The 20,655-nt window shown below is 42.7% G+C and overlaps 2 long non-coding RNA genes across 8 annotated transcripts; one reads left to right on the top strand and one right to left on the bottom strand.

Moving 5' to 3' along the window:
- Positions 1–591: 591 nt before the first annotated feature.
- On the bottom strand, positions 592–20,268 carry LOC134475511 (uncharacterized). Its single transcript, XR_010046694.1, has 4 exons — positions 20,024–20,268; positions 16,796–16,890; positions 12,211–16,532; positions 592–3,755 (listed from the first exon to the last, which is right to left on the bottom strand). It is a non-coding gene; the product is annotated as an uncharacterized LOC134475511 (long non-coding RNA).
- On the top strand, positions 7,661–17,010 carry LOC111755425 (uncharacterized). Of its 7 annotated transcripts, XR_010046693.1 has the most exons (8): positions 7,661–7,874; positions 8,736–8,923; positions 9,587–9,732; positions 10,939–11,085; positions 11,668–12,738; positions 12,892–12,975; positions 13,149–13,228; positions 14,273–17,010. It is a non-coding gene; the product is annotated as an uncharacterized LOC111755425 (long non-coding RNA). The 7 variants fall into 7 exon arrangements; XR_010046691.1 differs by having other exon boundaries at positions 10,939–12,738; XR_010046689.1 differs by having other exon boundaries at positions 9,587–11,085; positions 14,273–14,357.
- Positions 20,269–20,655: the final 387 nt, after the last annotated feature.

Below are 20,655 nucleotides of genomic sequence, written 5' to 3'. Positions count from 1 at the left end.
ATGATCAAGTACCATGGCTGAGAAGAATTTCACATAAAAACATGCATTCTTCTACAAAGCCAGATTCAATCTCCTAGTGAGAAAGTAGAGGGACTCACTGCATCCAGGTCATGACAGCCACTTTAGCAAGCCCATGGTAAGGACAAAAACTAGGTCTTATAACTATCAGCAATCCCACATCACAGGAGTGCTACCCCTCCGTGTAGTATGTTTGTTTTAGAGCCCCGACTCCTCAACCCTTGCATTGTGAGGCTCCAGAGAAAAGCCTGGATGACTCCCATGAGCACTGAGGAAGAAAATGACCCACTGCAGCCTGTTATGTTTCTGTGATTACTAATGAATGACCAAGATAAGCCAGTTCTTCTCTGAGGTATTCCCTGGCTCTAGGCAGACAAAATCCAGGGCAAGCCATAGATGTGGACAGGAAGGGATTTCAGTGAATCCTGGGGTTATTTGGGACTGCATACTTGTTTACACATTTCTGAATGTCTTTCATGCCTTTGACAAAGCCAGTACACAGTGGATGTTGAAAATATATTTGTTAAATATGAACTAAGGTGTGTATTTTTTTGCTATAAATCATAGATTCCCTTTTTAAAATAGTAGCTTTATTGAGATATATGTGTCCCCATAAAATTTATCCCTTTAAAGTATACAATTCAAGTTGTAACTGAGTGATGGAGCACTTACCTAGTATGATCAAGGCCCTGTATAGCATTCAATACATAGCAATGATTTTTAAAAAGGAAGAAGAGGTATAATGTACAATTTGGTGGTTTTTTTTTTTAGAATATTCAGAGTTGTGAAATTAACACCACTATTTAATTTTAGAATATTTTCTTCTCCCTCTCCCCTCAAAAAGTGCTGAGGGTTTCTCCATTTTTTCCTCCCCAACTGCTGGAACCACTAATCTATTTCCTGTCTCTGACCATAGATTTCTGATCACTGCATTTAATACTTTTATGTATCTCTATGTAAGTGTACAAAGCAAAATTTCCACCAGGGTCATGCTATTCAGAAAGCATTCCTGTGTTTTCCTGGTTCTAGTTAATCCAGTCTTGTCCTTTCTATCACTTAAAAGAACAGATGGCTTAAGCCTTCTCCAGGCCAAGGCTGTGTCTCTGTATTGCCAAATATGTTGATGAATACTGAAATTCAGCCCAGAATCACAATGAAAGCAAATGTGAAATACCTGGACATGGCCAAAATAATTCAGGCATTTCCCCAAGCTCTAGCACCATTCAGCAACCACATGGGTGACTCATTCTGGTGCAGTGACTCTCAGCTGAAATGGAATTTGGACATGCCAGGTCAGGCATGGGGTCAGACCTGGTCTGAGAAGGCAGCATTGAAGATGGACAGCAACATTAGCCATGGCATTCAGATGAGAAAGTACAAAGCACTGTTTCAGAGGGAAGCCCCAAATCTGAAACCCAGGGTGTGAGGTTGCAGTAGGAGTTGAGTCCAGACTCGAGTTCAGGAAAGGGAATCAGCAGCCAGGGTGGGCAGCCAAGTACTTGACACAAGAACCTGTGCAGCTGGAAAGGAAGGACACAGTGGTTCTGAGAACTGCTGCCACCTCAGTTAGAAATATTAGTTTATTCCAGCAACTCTTTCCTGAAAGCACTGTAAAGACATTGTAGAATTTTTGACCCTGGGAACTGAGAATCACTGATGGAAAGTAACATAGAGGAGGCACTTCTTCCTCCAATAGCTTAGCCTCTCTAGAAAATCAGAGTTGGTGAGAAACATTCTCAGTTCCAATAATATCATAGTGCTAATGTGTGACTCTACCAGACTAGAATGTAAGCTCCTTGTAAGGAGAGTCCCATGCCATTGCCAGTTTTGTATCCTGGACATCCAGAAACACGTTGGCACAAAAAAAAAAAAAAAAAAAAAACACTTAATAAAGCATTATTTACTGAATGTGTAAGTTTCTAGTACCCATTTCCAAGATTTTCTACAGGACTCAGTGCCTATAAGAGTAGGACTCCTCCTCTAAAAATCACTGTGTTGAGAGGACAGTTAGGATAAAATGTAAGTGTGTACTTTTAAACATGCTACTCTTATCAGAGGAAAAATGGTACTGCACATTCAAGGAGGAAATCTGTGAGCTGAATAAAGATGTTTTAAAAAGCACAGAACTCTTATGTAAAGCTGTGGAAGCAAGCTCTTGATGCAGGTATAGAAACATCAAGTATATACAAAGGCACGCTCACCAGCCTTTACTCCCAAGCCTGCAGAGGACATCGCTTATCCAGTCTAGTTATCCTTTCTCTTTGGTGACTCTATGTTTCATATAGTTTTACTGGCTGGTTGTTTTTGTACAGATGTCGTCTATTAGCCATCAGTAAGCTAGAGCTCAGGGCTGTGAAAGAGTGTGAGGTCACCTAAGAAAGATGAGAGAGGGACCTGGGAGGAACCCACTGGAAACCTGAGGATTACAGGTTGTTAGGTACCTGCAAAGCAGCTCCATCCTAACTCTAGGAGTGACCCTGGAGCTGGATCTGAAGCCCAGTCAGATAAAGGTTCTATTTTCCTAGAGACTCCAGAAACTTAAACACCCAGAGCCCAGAAACCAGGAGACCTGATATTTTAATCAGCTATCCCATTGCTGGAGCACAGTACCCAGCACCTACAATTTAGAGGAGGAGAGGTTTAATTTGGTTCACAGTTTCAGAGGTTTCAGTTCCGATCAACAAGCTGCAAGGGAGGAACATCACAGAAAAAGGGCATGGTGGAGCAAAGCTGGTTAGTTCATGGCAGCTGGGGAAAAGAGCATGGGAACGATGCCAGAGAGGAAGAACCAGAAATAGACCAGAAGGTCACACCTCTGTGATCTACCCAAACACACCCAGACGGATGCTCCACCCATCTCCTGTGTGTTTCCAAGCCAATCAGATTGACACAATCAAGCTTCACTGTCACAACTATGCAAGTCAATCACCTCAAAGACTGAGCTGTACGTCCTAATAAGAAGAGGACTAAAACAGAAATTTCCTTGCTAGCTCGGTGACTGGGTCTGCCCAGGGGACTTGCCTCAGCTATAAGCTTCCTGCTCCCCCATCTAAGCTCCCCTTCCACGCAGGAGATATTGGTATTAAATAATTTGACAATGCAAACTGCATCTGCCTTATGTTTAGGGTAACAGGAAGGTAGGACTTGCTTAAGAAGTGAAGGGATCCTCTTTAAGTTCCAGGAAAGCTTGTTTAGAGGAGACCATCTTCCTTCTGTGATCACAGAAGGGGACAACAGGAAATTATACTCATGTGCTATACAATAACATTTCAGTCAGTGATAGCATACACAGTGGTGGTCCCATGAGATAATATCACCTAGGAATATAGTAGCCATCCGGGTTTATGTACATATACTCTAGGATGTTTTCACAACAACAAAAATTTCCTGATGATGTATTTCTCAAAAGGTGTTCTCATCATTCTATGACACACGACCACACTTTTTCAAGTTTTGCCTTTTGTTGGGAACTCTGTGAATCCAAAATACTTGCACCCGTCTTTGTACCATAGCTCTGTAGGACATGGGGTCTCATTTTCCTTTTAGGTAGAGGTATAGAAATGATACATCATGAGTTGTCTGATACAGGAAAGCAGCCAGATCAGAGCACAGGCTCTCGTGTTCAGGCGTTGTCCTCACTGAACGATGCTGTCTCATCTAGGTTGACAGTAGACAGGCTGCTGAATCCTCCAAAGCCTGATGCCCAACAGTGACGTCACAGAGTAATCAAAACAGCCCTGCAAAGAGTGGGTAGGAAATGCAAATGCCTAATTTGAGTTTTATATCGGATTTTCCCTGAAAAGCCAAAAATATTTTCTTGCCTTATTGAAGTTACTCAGTATGTAAAACTGTTTTTTATATCAATAACATCTTTCTAATATGCACATCAGAAGATCCAGTGCGTGGCTGTCCCACCATTTCTCAGAGGCGGTATGGTACAGGAAGAAGAGCCTGAGTTTGAAGTTAAGAAGACCCAGTGCAGCTTCAGCATTTACTAACCACACAGCCTTGGGTTATCATTTTCATTCTCTTAAGGGTTGTTCTGGAGATTAACTGTTTGTGTAAACAGCTTAACACATAAAACCTAATCAGTAATGCTAAAGCCAGCTGTCCTGGCCAAAAATGGAAGCTGGTAGTTTGGTAGGCAACTCAGGATTTGTCAATGTAGAGATGATTCTGGACTGCTGGATCTCCAGATGTCTAGGCCCGAGTCCTTTCTCTAATCCTCTGCTGTCTCCGGCTGGGGATAGGGTAGGTGTGGAGGAGGCACTTAGAAGGTGGGTAGGTCCTTGGGTCCTAAATGGAGGCAGGTAGTTACACCTTGCCCACAGGGCTGCTTTAGTGTTTATTTAAATGAAGCACAATGTGGAGAGGACCACAGTCACTTACTTTGTTGGGAGGTGACAGTGGCATGAGAGCCTGAGGGGCAGCAGGAACTAAGGAATCACCAGGGAGCCACACCACAATGGCAACCCCTGCTGCCAGGGAGTGCTCTAAAAAGGCAACTAGGCTGGTGCCTTGATGAACTCCCTCTCTAGCTAGGAAGCACAGCATGTATCAGAGGCCTTTCCCAGCCTCCACCCTTCCTCATGAGCTTGGTGTGCCCCTATCAGCTGGACTCGCCTGTGGCCTTTCCTCAGCCAAGGTGACACAACGCCAAGAGGTCAGATCCAACCAACAGCAACAGCAATAGCAAACAGCCCCCAAGTGGTGATGAAAAGAAGAACTAGGGAGCAGGCTGGCTGTCCAGGAATGATGCCAGAATGATAAATCATGGCCTTGAGGTCCCCAACCCTCCAAAACAGGAGCTCAGCTGGGAATAAGTGGTGGTGCAAGGGGAACAGTTCCCCTCCCCTAGCATATTTTTGAGAAGTGGCACTTTATTGATATGAAGATGGCTAAGACCATGATGAAAAGCTATTGGCAGAGAGTGTGAAGGCCTTAGAGAAGATAGTCAAAGACTGGCATATTTTGAAAATTAATTCTTTCTCGGTCACCACTGTGTGCCTAGAGCTCAGCACAGCCTGCGGCCTCAGTCCAGGAGGGATTTAAAACTCTGCAAGGTAGCAAGAGGAAAACTGTCCTTAAGCCACCTACCTGGAATGGAAAACTGTGCTGAGAGGAGAAAGTGACACTGAGGAGTGGGCAGGCACACAGTCCTAGGGGAATCAAGGGAATCAGGACAGTACCAGAGCCATCTAACCCATCTTCTCCCTTCTTACCCGACACCCGGTGCTGAACACTGGTTCCAGGAGTAGGCATTTGTAGAGTCAAGGAAATCTGGCCTCCTGGGCACTTAAAGTAGGAGTCTAGGGGAGTCCAGCCTGGCCCTTATTTCTTCAAAATGTTTTCCTTTCCTTCTCTTTTTCATTCACTTCTCTGACCCAGGTCATGAAAACTCCTTCCTGAATAGTCACAATAGCTACTATGATATTCTCAGATCACGATCTCCCTGTCCAGCTCTCGCTGCCATTGACCATATGATCTTCTTCCTAAACAGCTTTTGTTATCATAAAATGCCTTTACTCACAGTTTTACACTGATGTCCTACTTGGCAGGGTCTGAAGCCCAAGCCTCTCTGCCTAGCTTTCTAATTCTTCCATAATCCAGCTCTAGCTTCTTTTTTAGGTTATTATTTATTTTTTTTAATGGTCCCAGGAATCAAACTCATGATCTTGTGCTTGCCAGGTAGGCGCTATGCCGCCGGGTTCATCATGGCCGTATCCAGCTCTAACTCCTGCAGTTTATAGAAAATCTGGACTCTTCCAATTCCTGCTCCTCCCAGTTCCTACTCATGCCAGACTTGTTCCTGCTTCTATTTTTTGTTTCTCCTTCCTGCAATGCCCTCTTCATCCTGTCTAATCAGATTCTGATCCTCTTTTATCCCTTCAAGACTTACCAGATTTCTTAGGCCTCCGTGATCTCAGTGTCAGCTGAAATTGGCAGCTCTTGATAATTTTCTATCTCATTTGCCTATCATGCAAAGGATTTCAAAGCAGAGCATCCCTTGTAAGTTTCAAAAGCCTCCCCAGACTCAGGACAGAGTATAGCATCTGCCTATAGAGGGTCACAATCATACTTGTTGGTTTTGCAAAGACCAAAGTGCCTTTGAATTATAGCAAGGTCCTTCATTCACACAAGTGTCTATTGAGCATCTACTGCATGCTAAGGTCTGTGCTAGTGATTAAACTGTGAAAATGACAGGTAAGGTCCTTGACCTTAGTGAAGTTGTAGATCAGTGGAAAAGAGACAAGTTTTAGTACAGACTGGCCTAAGGGTGCCCTGATAGTGGACAGATAGCATGCTATAGGAAGACATAATGAAGGCTCCCAACCTTAGTCTTAGGAAATAATGGAAGGCTTCTAGAGTTAACCTTTCTTAAAATAAGACTTTGAGTTAGCTGGTTAGTGGTACTAGGGAAAACGAGGGAATAATAATACCTTAAAGTAACTGGGATTTAATGTTGCTTATTCATTTAGCAGGAATGTCATTTTGGTTTTCCTCTATTTACTTACAAGAACTTTATGTCAAAATAGTGATTAAATAGTAATGTAATTATCTGCCTGCCGATGTCTGTCTAACTATCTCTCTATCCATCTATCTACATATTCTCCATCTTGCTCCAAAAGGCATACAGACTGATTTAATGATGTTGCTTAACTAGAACTCAGTAGGAAAAATGAGTCAAATGGAACAAAAGGGCAGGAGTGTGGAATGGAAACGGAATGAGGCAAGTTTACAAATCAGCCAAGTTTACATCATAAAATTCTGCATATTGCTGGACATGACTAGGTAAAAACACAGATATCATCTTTGCATGCCTGAGATGTTTGGGACAGTGTTGCTTACCAACGAAGGCTAGGGAGGAAGGGAAGGAGAGCAGAATAGATTGGACATTTACTTATGGAACATTCCTCTTGTCCATTGGTTCCAGGCACTCTTACTATTCATAGCATTTCCTTTTCAACCCAAATGGGGGAATAATGTGACTGCCAGCTATCATGGATAAAATGAAGAGGCTGTCTACATACAAATCTGTACTCCCTTCCTATTACTGAGAGCCAGAGGGCTGAGGCCCATCCAGCTGGGTTTTCACATGTGCAGATTAGCAGGGCAGTTTGTTCTTTGAATAGAAAGAAGGCAGGATTTATATATCACTTATTTTCCTGAACTCAGAGTCACAGCCTGGATGTACTGGTATTTTATTATGCTGCTTCTGGATTATTTATTTAATATTGTTTCATTAAATTTTAAAGAACACGGTGGTTTTACAAATAAAACATGAAATGCCAGAGTGCAAAATGCATGGTTAAATTCAATAAATATTTTTAAGTTTCTGAAGGAGCTGAACAGGATATCTGGGTGTTTATGCAGGAGAATAGATAATATTTTGTTACTAAAGAGCCTTCTAGTCACATTGCAACCAATGAATGGAAAGGCATGGTGCTGCCTAGCAAACTGAGCTGTACCCTAATTTGTCAAAGTATAAACCTTCCATCCCTGTGCCGAGTAAGCGGCTAGACTTCAACATCTCATGCTAAGTATTCTGGGCACAAACATCAAACTCTCCTTTGTTTTCCGTGGGGATGGCAGGAGGCTGTGAAACAAACTCAAGGCCTCACAACTCTATTGACTGGTTTGGAAACAGGAAGGCCCTGGCTGCGATATTCAGCCACATTAAATGACCAGCATTATCCGGAGCCCTGCAACATGAGTTAATTGTGCTTGCAGGGCTTTGACGCTGGGAACACTGGAGAAAGGCTGTGCGTAATTAGGAGCTGGCCCTACGAAAAGGGCTTTTTTCACACCACACGTACAGTTTCGGTCCTCAGAGGAGAGTGCCAATGTGAGAAAGGGTAAGCCCCAAGGGGGATAGATTTATAAAAAACTTTGAGGATGTGTGGCTATCTTGTTGTGGTAACTTTGAGGTGGGGGGGGGGAGATTCCCAGTTAGAACTGAGGCCAGAACATTTAGAGAATCTAATAGAACTCTACTGGCGATCACTGTGCGCAGGGAACTAACTATAGGCTTCTGTGTTAGGGGACTGTGATGTGTTTTTCTAATAAATTCTTGCTGATCCAATGTAAATTGTTTCCGGGTACTTAAATGATTCAATGGCTTAATATTTCATTTTGATCTATGCTCTGCTCAGAAATTTTCAGACTTAAGCTGTGTGTCATTCAGGTTGGTTTCAAACCCTGAGGTGGCATTACTGAAATATTTCTTATCAGTGTTAATAAATAACTCACATTGTTCTTTAGAAAAAACAGGATCAGTCTTTTCAATGGCTTAGAAAAGGCTTGAAGTGAAAGTATGAAGATTTTTAGCACAATCCAGACAGAAACACAATGTTTTGAATGAACAGCCTCATGCCCATACTGCCAGTTTTTATTTGCTGAGCCACAGCTTTCCTTCATTCCTGTACCCATCAGCTTATAATTTTTTGATAGTCAAACACATTTGCTTTTATGAAGAACTCAGTAATCTGCTGGAGGTAACAAGTGTTCATTTTCTTTCCTTCCACCTTAGTGTAGCTTTGATTTCCAATGGAGCTGACCCATTATCCAATCTCAGTCACCTGCCCAGTGTTAGGTTCTATGCTGGGTGCTCTGAGCAAGTGTGTCTATTGTGATTTGATGGTAAGCAAACTCAGGACCTCAGCGTTTGAAGGAATCCTAAAATTTGGTCTCTCTGATCTGGAGTTCTTCCCCAACAGTAACATCATTTTTATCTGAAATCACGTTGCTTGGTGATGGGAGTCATCAAGATGAAGGGAGTCTGCCTACAGACAGTTGGCTGTAACTCGTCACCATGAAGGTCTCCCACACCTCATCCCAGTGATTATCCTTCTGCCATTCCATTCAACTAACCATACAGCTGTCTTCAAAAAGACCATAGCTCACGGTGTGTCTTTTCCCCCTGTTTAACTTTTAAATGCAGGTGCCCTGACTTAATCATCTTTGTATCTCCATTATCCCTGAAAAGAATAGGGGAAAAATGGGCAATACTTCCAACTTTTTATTTGGGCACTAATTCACCTCACTCTATCAGTCAACCAAACAAATCTACTTTACTGTTTTATAATTCCATCTACATTTCTCCAATTTGTGTGCAAAAAACAAAAACAAAAACAAAAAACAAAACCATGAAAGATTCTGTCAAACAGCTTTCTAAAATCCAAATTTCATTCCCCTGAACTTTGGGTTTCATATTTCAATAAAAAATGGAAATGAATTTAATTGGTGATGATCTATTTTTAGCGCATCAGTGTTAGAACCCAGTAATTATGCCTCCTCTCTTCACATTTTAACAAGTTATTTGTTTCATAACCCATTCTAGAAATTTGATGGTGGCTGGCACAAAGATTTCCAGACTGTGGCTTCTAGAATCCACCTCTGAAATTCATTCCTTGATAACTTGGTCAAAGATAGTTAAAATAGTTCCTCAGTCATATTGTTACATTATTTTGTTTGGAATGTAATTTATCTGAACTTATTGACTTGAATAGATTTCACATAGTTACCTGCTCTCCAGATTCACAATTGAGGCTTTATCCTACCTCTACAGGGCATGTCTTCATTGATAATTGGAAACAAAAACCAATTCATGCCTGTCTCCTGGGATAGTGTAACTCTGGGGAGTGATGACAGCCTGGAAGAGAACTACTAAAGCATTTCTGCCAGACAGCAATGGATGTAGATTTACCAGGAAATGTAATGAAGCCTAATCTTCTGAACTCTTCATTAATTTTGTATTCTTTTTCTTGTAATTAGTCTTTCAAAGTGTGTAATCTGGCTCTTTCTCTGGGTCTTTTGGAAGCTCATGTATTATGCCTCTATTGGCAGTGTTTTTCTGGGCATTGTAATGACAAGCCTATTAAAGCAAGAAACGAAAATGCAGGCGTATTTTGTGGGCTGACCAAGAAACTTGAAATACTCCATGCTGATGCCTGTCTCCAAGACTTGGAAATTCACTTGATCTCACCATGCTTTTGCTCTCTTATGTACAATGTAGGGATAATACTACTTTTAGAGTCAATGGTTGACAGTTATTCAGTGTTGACCTTTTAAGTATATCCCACCTCACAACTTGATAAATAAAAATAAATGTTTATTCATATTAAATTTGTATATGCACAAAAATTAACTTGCTAGCATAAGTATTTACTCTGTGAAGAAATTAATAAACAAATCCAGAATAAAGAAAATAAGATTTGCAGTCAAGAGAACTGATTTCTGAACATAAGCCAGGAAGTAGCAGAAGGTTGAGCATATCCTTTAATCCCCAGGAGTTCTAGTTTCCTCATCTGGAAAATAGAGATGATAACTGGGAAAAATACAAATCCTGAATGTCTCATGAGTTTTTGCAAATGCTTTACAAATTTTGGAAGTTATACATAGATGCATGTTATTATCCTTACACCATTAAAATTATGATTGGCTTACAAAAAATTCAATCTACCCAAAATTTTCTAAACCATAAACTACATGTACTATTGACTGTCATACAGGGCATGAGTCAACAATTTAGTGAGTAACAATACCATATCAAATGCTATAAAGATAGATATTAATTAAAAAGAAATAAACTATACAGCTTCTCTCCAATCTACAGCAATTTTGCATTCTGCACCCTCTAAATGCTAATGAGGTGGGGAGTTATACTAGGAATAAGGATCATTAGATTGTTATCTGAACTTATCATAAAATGAATATCCTTAAGTCTCTTTTTTAATGTGCCTCAAAGTCTGGGATGTTTTGTAGATACTCCCCCAACCCGAGCCCAGAAAAACATCTTCCTAGATTTCTCAAGTGCTTACACCTGAGGTTCTATTGCCTTTTGTTTGCCCATAACATCGCCAATTTCCAAATTGAGAACATCCCACCATTCAGAAAAATAATCTTATACAACAATTGCAGGTTACCCTTGAGATGCCTACACTTCTCCAGGGCAGAAGGAACCTTGAATCTCTCCTTTCAGAGGTTGCCAGAAGCCTTGAGAAGACTTCAAGCCTCTTACAGAGTACCAAGTGCCTAGCTTCCAGCATTAATCTGTTGAGTTGGAAGGTATTTCTTGACTTTCCTTAGCTCTGTTTAACACAATTTAAACAAAGATCCCTTTCCTTGCACTCTGTCGTCCTAAGAGGAAGGCCTCTTTTCACACAGACCTGTGCCTAGTGGAGCTTCTAGGCTCAATAGACAATTGCATTCATTATCTCCAGTCCTGACTTTCAATTCAGAAAGGTGTCTTGTTTCAGTTCATTATCTCTCTGAGTTCCGGCTTCATCCATCTCCTTTAGAAAGTACCTTGCCTTTCTGCAAAGAGGCAGTGAAGACCAGTGGCCCTGTTCCCTGCCACAGGTGCTGGCAGCTCTTCACCTTGTCCGTGCGCATCTCCTCCTCCTCCCACTCCACACCTTGACTCCTCAGGCCAGAAACCCCTCTTCCAAATTCAAAAGGGTGCCTTCTCTCGTGAACCTGCCCTCTGGACAGACACTGTGAGCCCAGACACCGTGCTCCTCTCCATTTTATTTGCAAACCTAATTTTTTCATCTTTCATGGACAGCTTACCAAGTCTCTCCTCTCAAAAAGAACCCTGGTCCCCCAAATGATCCAGGCAGGGTGCTCAACTCACCTTTCTCTTTGCAGATCTCCCCTGCCAGAAGCCCATGCCTTTGAAACAAGAAAGAAATCAAGGCCAATGGTAGGCAGAAGAGAGGAACTAAGAAAGAAAAATAAAGATATGGGATCAAAGCCTTAAAACACAGGGCTGGTTGCATAGCACTGGACAGTGAATCAGGAACTTTCTGAGGTGGGAAGATTGTAGGCTCTTGGGCCCAAGACATGTATTTAACTGACATAAAAAGTCAATCCCATCCAACCTTAATTTCATGTAAAAATCAAGAAAGTAGATTTAAAGTTGTGTGTGGTAGGATTTTCCCCCACCTGTACCCTTATCGTTTCCTTGCCTTCTCTGAATGTGTGAAGACAGACATAAAAATAAACCCTGTTTAGTATAAAACATATCAAAGCATTGCCAGGAGCAATAGTTCATGTGTGTGAGTAGCAGAAAGCCATGTCTGCTTTGTAGGCTAAGAGGATCTAATGCGTCCCTCAGCCCCACAAGGAGAAACTTGAAGCCACATCTTGCAAGCCAGTCAGGAGCCAGAACCATCTGGATTCGTCACATACCTGCTGGTGCCGCCTCGCCACAGATCATCCTCAGCTGTACCTTTCTTCCCAGTTGCCAGTCCTGCCCTTGAAGGGATGCCTGGGGCTGCACAGAGATTGCTAAAAGGACTGGGGATCTCCATGCTGTGGAGTAGTGGTGAGGGAGAAGCCTTAAGATTCAGAATCTGATGGCTGCGGGGGTGTGAACTACTCCAGCAACTTGTCAGCCCACTCCTCAGTGAGGATTCTCCGATGTAGGCTTCTCTGTCTCCAAACATGCCTCTGTGAAGCTTTGCTTGCTTCCTCTCTGTACTTCCCAGTCCTGCGCCCTCCCTGGTTTTTCCTGGAAATGCTTCCAAATAAATCATTTTCACATGATTTTTTTTTTTTTAATCTCAAAAGCAGTCTCTAGAGAACCCAATCTAAAACATCCAAGAACAGAGCTAGGAGATGGCTTGACACAGGCAGTGAAACGAAGAAAGTAAAGAAACATGCTGAACCATCTTCTAGATCCCACGTCTTCTGATCCCAAGGGGGACAGGTACACATGTGAGCATGCCTTTCCTTTTGTGGTTTGATAAGGATTAGACTGCATACGCTGCAGATATCATAGACATAACTAAACCGTTGCCCATTATGTTTATACTGAAGAATATTTTCTTTATACTTTTCTAACAGTGATAATGAAAATTGCTTTGACAGGAAATAAAACAAATGAAACAAAGTTAAAGAAAATGGCACTAGAGAAGCCTCGCAAAGTAACTGCAGGAAGTAAGACAGGAAGAGGTAACAGGAATGGAGGGGCACTCCCTGTCTGAGTTTACATTTGGTCCTCCTGTCCTTGAGCTACACGGGCCAGCCCCAACCCTGTGGTGGGTTCAGGGTGCCAGTGTTTTATTTTTAATTCCTTTAACCATTCAACAAGCCTTGAGTAGATATCATTACTGTTCTTTTCACAGATGAGGAAAGGAGTCACAGAAATTATAATACCAATCTCCTCTTCCTGTGTCACAGTCACTGTGAGGATCAAATAAAAAAGGTATGTGTAAACTTTCTGAAAACCCTAATACATACACAATATTATCATTACATTGTTGTTATGAACCATGTTAATAGTTAGTATCAGGGCTGTGACTGCTCCTTAGTATAAATGACCTATCCCTGGTCAGAACAGAAAAGTTATATTCCAGGCCAATGATGCAGTGGAATGTGTTTATCTGGAGTAAACTAGCTTCTCTATACTTGGATGATACCTTCAATCTGAATTTAATGTTTCTTTTCTCTAGTACCTAGCTATATGTGGAGGACTGACTACGGGTCTTCTTAAGAGGTTCAGGAGGATAACAAGTGATGTATCTTTTGGCTGTGCCTTAGCCACCATGGTCATGGCTTGAACAGTGTCTCCCCAAATGAGAATCAACTCCTAGCACCAGTACCAGCAAATATGACCTTATTGGGAAATAGGGTCTTTGTGGATGATCAAGTTGAGATCATTAGTGTGGGTTCTAAACCAAAATGACTAGTGCCTTTATAAAAAGGTAAAATATAGATAGAGAAAGACATGCATAGAAGAAAGACAACGTGGAGGCACAAGAAAAAAAAATCGTCTATAAGCCAAGAAACACCAGAGGCTACCAGAAGCTGGGATAATGGAACAGAACGATTCTCCCCCATATTTCTCAGAAGGAAAAACCTTGATTACAAGTTTCTAGCATCCAGAACAGAGACAATACATTTCTGTTGTTGGAGCTACCCAGAACATACTATTTTGTTATAGTAGCTCTAACAAATGAATATAATCTCCTACTGATAAGATGTTCCCGTCCCTGATAATGGGGCAGGATACTCTTATAAACTTCCCTTGGGTCAAAGCCATAGGGGAAAAGAGTGGGAAAGAATTCTGATCCAAGGACACTCAACCCACAGCCTGGCTCAGAGACACAGCTCAGGACCATCGCCTTCTGTCAGACCATAGGAAGCTGTAATGGGTGGTGGGTGCTGACACACATGTGTATCTTTTAGTAATTCTACCCTTCTTTTCTCTGGTAATTTGACTGTTTGTTTTTTTTTAATTCCTTTGCAGTGGTCTGAATATGATGATTTAAAAATGAAACTTCAGTCTCTGGAAAAGAATAATACCTAGTAAAGTATTGAATTAAGACATTTTTTTGGAGGCTCCAATTCCTTGTCTTATTGGAGTAGTTGAGTTAAAAATTGTTTTATTTAAAAGCCTTAAGCCTTTAGGCGCAAGGTGGAATTGTTTTGGAACCCTGTTACAAAGTATAACTCCCAAAGAAAGAAAAAGGTGAAAGCAAATGGAAACAAATGGCCGTATTGGTGGCACTGAAGCTTGGAAGGCGTAGAGGCCTCGTCCTGAAGGGCCTTGTACACCATCCTACACGGCTGACTTCCAGAGGAAGGGGATGGCCCATGCTGACACACATGACTAAGATATCAGCAGGGTGGAGAGTGGATCACAGAGGAACAAGACCAGAAGGTGAAAGATTGAGAGACTGTCTTGGGAAGATGGGCATGAGATGATGATGTCCTTATCTAGTGTATCTAACCTACAGCCCACAGACTGAATACAGCCCTGAACACCAAGTAATGTAGTGCCACAAGATTATATATTTTAACATCGGATGTGATTTTTAGAGATACACTTCATGAGTTGATTGGACAGTGCTCCCACCCAGCTGTGCGGACCAGGGAACACTGCAGCACCAACTCTTGCTGTTGCAGCACAGCTCCTGCAGCACAGTCAGTCTAATGCAAGCCCAGTGTATCAGATGTACACGCATTTGAACAATTTGGCGAGTAAAATTATCAACAATGGTATTTCAACCTACCTGCACATATGTGTATGCCTGAAAAGATAGGCATTTATTGTTATTTAACAGACAATTCCTTTTCACTCAGTAAGACCCATGGTCTAGATGAAGACCAGTCCCTAAAGGAGAGAGAGGAAGAGAACTCAGTGAAGAGACATTTGGGTGATAACAATGAGTGGATTTGGTGAATGAGGAGCCTCCCTATAAGAGGGGAGGGGGGGCATATTCTGTAAGGTGACTGCCCTGTAGAGGCAAGTCCCTAGGGCTAGGGACCAGAGCAGCAGCATCCCTAACCTTTATCACTCCAAGAATCATTTCCTGGCACTTAAAATGCAGGTCTACAGTGCAGCCCCATCCCTTGGGCTAACAGCATAAACCATTCCCACTCCCCAGCAACAGAAAATCTTCTCTCCAGGCTGCTGCCTGCTGGGAGACTCATGCTAGAGCTGTTTTTACATGTTTGAGAGAGTCACATCCCACATAATCATATATGTGACAAAGGCCTCGGCTACAAGCAACATTAATGAAGACAAATGAATCAGCCAAATGCTGCAGCCTGAACAGCAGCTCCCAGGGCCCTGCCTTGTGCACACAGCGGGGCTGCACCGCAGAGGTGTGGGGGTGGCTCACTTCTGGCTACAGTTCTCCTCTAGCCTGATGGAGATGTATGAGACATCTCCTACCCAGGGGGCCTCAGCAGGCTTGAATAGCCCAGTTAGAAAGTAAGCAGTCTCAGGGGAATTTGAGGGAATTTTAAGAAGATTTTATGAAAGCTATCTTAAGGAGATATGCATGCAGAGATTAGTTGGGCAGAGAAGTCTGATGGTGGTAAATAAACAAGCTCTCTGCTTTCTGGTGTGATTGCTGATTGGGAAAGCAGCTATTGGAATTTTAATTCTAGCCAGTGAGTAAGTACACCCTAAAAGACATCTTGCAGAGTGCCTTGGATCAGTCCTGCACCCAAGATGCTTTTGACTTGTAACTGAATATGCTGCTCCCCTTTAAGGCCACTTATATTATTCTTCCCACCCATATCTCTTTGTGACAGATGAGAAAACATTCAACTTTGAGACTTTTACTGCAATCTGTCATGAGGAGATCAGAATCAAGAAAGAGAAAGAAAGAAAGAAAGAAGGAAAGAAAGGAAAGAAAGAAAAGAAAAGAAAAGATAAAAGGTAGGGGCTTATAAATCAAGTGATATGAGCCTGGAGCTGGGGAAGTAACTGTGATTCTGCCCTGGCTCTTGGTGGCAGGGATATCCAGCAGGCCCCACACCAACAGGCTATGTTCTGTTGCTTAGAATCAGTGCAGACAGCCTCCAGAGGTGGAAAGACAACAGTCCCAAGTGTTCTGGCAAGAAGACATGGAAGAACTGCCCAGTTAATGGGCAGATGAGCTTGGGAAAGCATTCAGACCCAGCAGCAGGAAGAATCCCACCATCATGTTGGCATTTGTTCCATGTAATTCAAGAGATTGCAGGAAGGACAGCCTCTCTCTCCCAAGGGTTGTCTCCTACAGGCAGCAGAAAAAAAAGCCCCTTATCAGAGACTCTGTGAAACACTCGCAGAAACTTCCTGACACATATTAAACAAGCCAGTGTTATGAGGTCACTATGAAGGGGTTTGAAACTAATTCATCAGTGGAGAGATCAGTGGATAGCAGTGAGACAACAGAATGAAAACTTGGCAAGTCAGTAAAAAGTCTGGCAGTGTTCAGGGTTCAGACAGTGAAATAACACCAGGTTTCATCCGCTGAGACAGAAATTTCAATTGTACCTTAAAGGACAGAAAGTTAGGTGACAGATCCACTGTCACCAGCCATCTTCTTCAGAGAATTTTCCTCCAATGACACTCGGATTGATTTTCCATTCCTAAAAGGAAGAAAAAGAAGTGGAAGTGATCTGAAAACATATCTTTTAATAAAGCCAGGCAAGATGCTGGAAGGATACACATAAACAGGAGCAATAAACAACAAAAATATCATGAGAAAATGAGTTTTCAATTCTTATCGAGTGACTATCAGTCCATAAAATAGAATGAAATTACTTAGCTAGCAGCCACACCCTCAGATTCCTGTGTTTCTGCTGGACTCATCTCTCAGGCTCAGATTGCCTCCTCTTCTAAAACAAAGGCAGGGCCGAATGAACTCTGAGCTTCCTTCTGGCTACAGATGCTGCCAATCATTGTTATTCCAGCTACCCCAAGAGGTGGCTAGGTCAGCATTAGCCAAGAGCTGGCAATAACTGTGTTGTAGGAGGATAGAGAGTAGACACTCCTTAGTCAGGCTAGATCTGACTTCCCTCCTTGTCAATCTATATATCAGAATCCTTGCAGAACATAAGCAAACTGTGCCACATTATTTTAGAGGGCTTATTTGGTAGTTTGTGTGTATACTGCTGGGATTGAATCCAGGGCATTGAACATGCAAGGCAAGCTCACTACCACTGAGCTGTATCTATAGGTCTATATAACATTTTGTACTTGCATAGCTCTATGCCAGCCTTGTGGTAGCTGAAAAAGTGCACATCCTTATGTTTCCTGGAATGGTAAAAAGCACTCAGTCCTTGAAGTCGGAAAGAACTGGGTTTGAATCCCTGCTGTACCGTAACTGGTAGTGTGAATCTAGATTAGCCACTTCCACACAATAGGATAATAGACAGGGAGAATGCAGTGGCTTGCTAAGAACTCACATAGAAAGATGGCCATAATCTATTATTTTGCAGTAAATAGCAGATAATAGCCCAAAGGCAGAAGCCACACATGTGTCTATTGATGTATAAATAGTACACATATATAATAAACTATTATTCAACCAAGAACAGCAATTTTGACACATCCCTCAATGTGGATGAACCTTGTAGACATGACACTAAGTGAAGTAAACCGGTCACAAATATTGTTATGATTCTACTTAGATAAGGTATCTGTATAGAGACAGAAAGTAAAATAGCGGTTAACAGGGGTTTAAGGGAGGAATTGATGCTTAATGGGCACAGAATTGCAGTTAGGAGGAAAGGAATTGTGGAGATAGATGGGAGTGATAGCTGGAGAACAATGAAGGTGTACTTAATGCCGCTGAACAACACACTTAAAATTATTGAAATGGTAACTTTTGTGTGTGATATATATTTTACCACATGTACAAGAGTAAATGGCAGGACTGGAGAGCTGCTCTTGAAACGTGGTCCCCAGGATAGCGTCACATCTCCTGGACCTTGTTAGAAATTTTAGAGTATCAAGTGCCATGTAGCACTCTGAATCAGCCAGTATTTTAACAAGCTGCCCTACATTGTCCTGATGAATTTAATGTTTGAGAATCACTGTCTAGAGGCCCTGTTTCTGAAATTCTGCTGCAATGCCCACGCCACATCTGTGTCAAGTCAAAATCTCTCAGGGTAGAGTGTAGGCATTACTTTTGGGGAAACTCCCCACCTAATTCCAGTGTGCATCAAGGGAAAGGACTTCAGAACATGAGCCAGCTGTTCCCCCAGAGCCACAAGCCACAGAAAGGGAACAGCTTCTTGTCACAGCCCATCTAGACGGGAGAGGTCAGCAAGCTACTTGGGGGTCAAGGAGATCTGAGAGACTTCCATTTTCTGAAACTTCTGATGATTTAAGGTAAAGAACTGGTCAAACAGTATCTCCAATATGATCTATTTCAGAAATTTATGTCTAATAAATTAAAGCTTTTAATGTGAAAAAATGTAAAAACACATGAAAGCCAATATAACCATCCTTTTCACAAGTTAATAGCAGATTAATTTTTATACTTTTTGGGGGGGGGTCTTTTTGAGACAAGGTCTCCACTGTGCAGTTCAAGCTAGCCTTCAACTCACTTTGTAGCCCAAGCTGACCTCAAACTCACAGTGATTCTCCTGCCTCAGCCTCCCAAATGCTGGGATTACAGGTGTGTACCACCATGTCTGGCTTAGAATTGATTTTTAAAAGTAACAGGCCTCATACTAAGCTTGGGCATAAAAGCAGATAATTATTTTCATCTTTCATGCCATAAGCACATCTTGGGAGATAAACACTTGAAACCTTCTATGAATGTGAGATCTCTGGATGCCCCCCTTTGCTATCCTCCTAGGACAAATCCAAGAGGACCTCTGAAAAGAAATCCTAATTATGGTGCCTGGAGCATCTGTGTGGTCAGGCTACAGGGGTGACCATCATCAGTGTGTCTTGCAACAGCCTGCCAGAGGGGGCCCCAGGTACACTAGAGGGCGTGCAGACAAGCTGCTGTAGATATTCCCATGCAGTGCCAGACTCCTGCACACATAGTCATTATTCACGCCAGGGCTGGCCACCTGTCTGGCCTCTGGCTTCCTCTGCCCTCAGGCACTTGGCTGTTAGCAACAGGAAGTGAAGAAATGACAATCACAAGATATCCTCTTTTCACCTTATGGAGGGAATTCCTTTAGTCTCATTCATAGATATACAGGTGGGGAAGCAAGTGGAGAAACACTTCTCCTGTGCATTTCCTACAACACCGTGGCTTTGTAAAATGTCGCAAATCTTCTGTCCCCAGAGACTAGACTGGCTCAGAATTCAAACTCCATACGATAGAAAGCTTTAGGAAGAGGAAGAAGCAATCCTGGGCTGAACATCAATAATTGCCCGAGTAGCAGGTGCACCAAGGAGGAGCTGCAGTTGATGCCCATAACACACGCTTTCTCCTTTGGGAGGCGGACTCGGGGAGACAAAGGGATCATCAGCTGCAAGCCCCAGAGGTCTCAGAGGGGGCCGATGGCAAGGTCTGTGGTGTCCAAGCAGGGCAGGCATCCTGGGCACCACAGGACAAAGAGGTGAGTGTGGGAAGCGGGGAGGGCAGGGAGCAGCACAGAGGAAACAGCTGTCTTTGTCCTCATTGGCTTTGTCTTAGTCCATGGCCACCCACAGCCTTTTATTTCCTGGAGATTCACTCTCAAGCCTCACACCATTCCCTTATTTCCATCCCCACCCTCAAGAGCAAGAAAAGCTTCCAGGAAAAAAGGGACATACCCTGGCAGATGTGGGTGAGGCTGGAGTTCAAAGCCCAGGGACAACTCTTACATCTCACAGGCAGAGAAACGGTGTGCTGTAAGCACACAGTGTCCTCCACCAGGGTAGAGTCTGAGTTCTCTGTCATAAGTGATGGGCTGTCCTCCTTCTGGGTCCTGAGTCTCTGCAGCCTACAGAAAACATGAGGAGGAAGAAGCAGGGAGAAGGTGTGGAGCGGGGAGAGAAGGGGGAGAATGAGCACATGGGCTGCCCAGCCTACAGCCCCATGGCACCAGGGTGGTAAACACTTGGAGACAGGCCAGCCGTCTGGCGCCTGGAATCTTCCCCATCTCGCTAGCCAAGATTCAGACCTGTATATTCTGGGCTCTTTCTGCCCCATTTCACCCTGGCTTTAAATTACCCAGACCTGGCTTGGGATATTCTGTCTAAAACTTTCCCCTAAAATCTAGATTGCAAATACAAAGTATACAATCTTAGATTCAGATATCTGAGGACTAAATGCCAGACAGTGTGGACTTAGCAGTCTGGCTGCATACCATTTCAGCCAGCCCATCAGATGAATACACAACAGCACGCTCATCCCAGTACACAGAAGACAGCAATAGTCCAGATAAATTAGATAGACCCAGCTG

This window comes from Cavia porcellus, unplaced genomic scaffold, assembly GCF_034190915.1.
Source record: "Cavia porcellus strain 051 isolate PalLab524CR breed Dunkin Hartley unplaced genomic scaffold, mCavPor4.1 scaffold_1, whole genome shotgun sequence".
NCBI lineage: Eukaryota > Metazoa > Chordata > Mammalia > Rodentia > Caviidae > Cavia > Cavia porcellus.
This window is presented reverse-complemented; position numbering and strand designations above follow the sequence as displayed.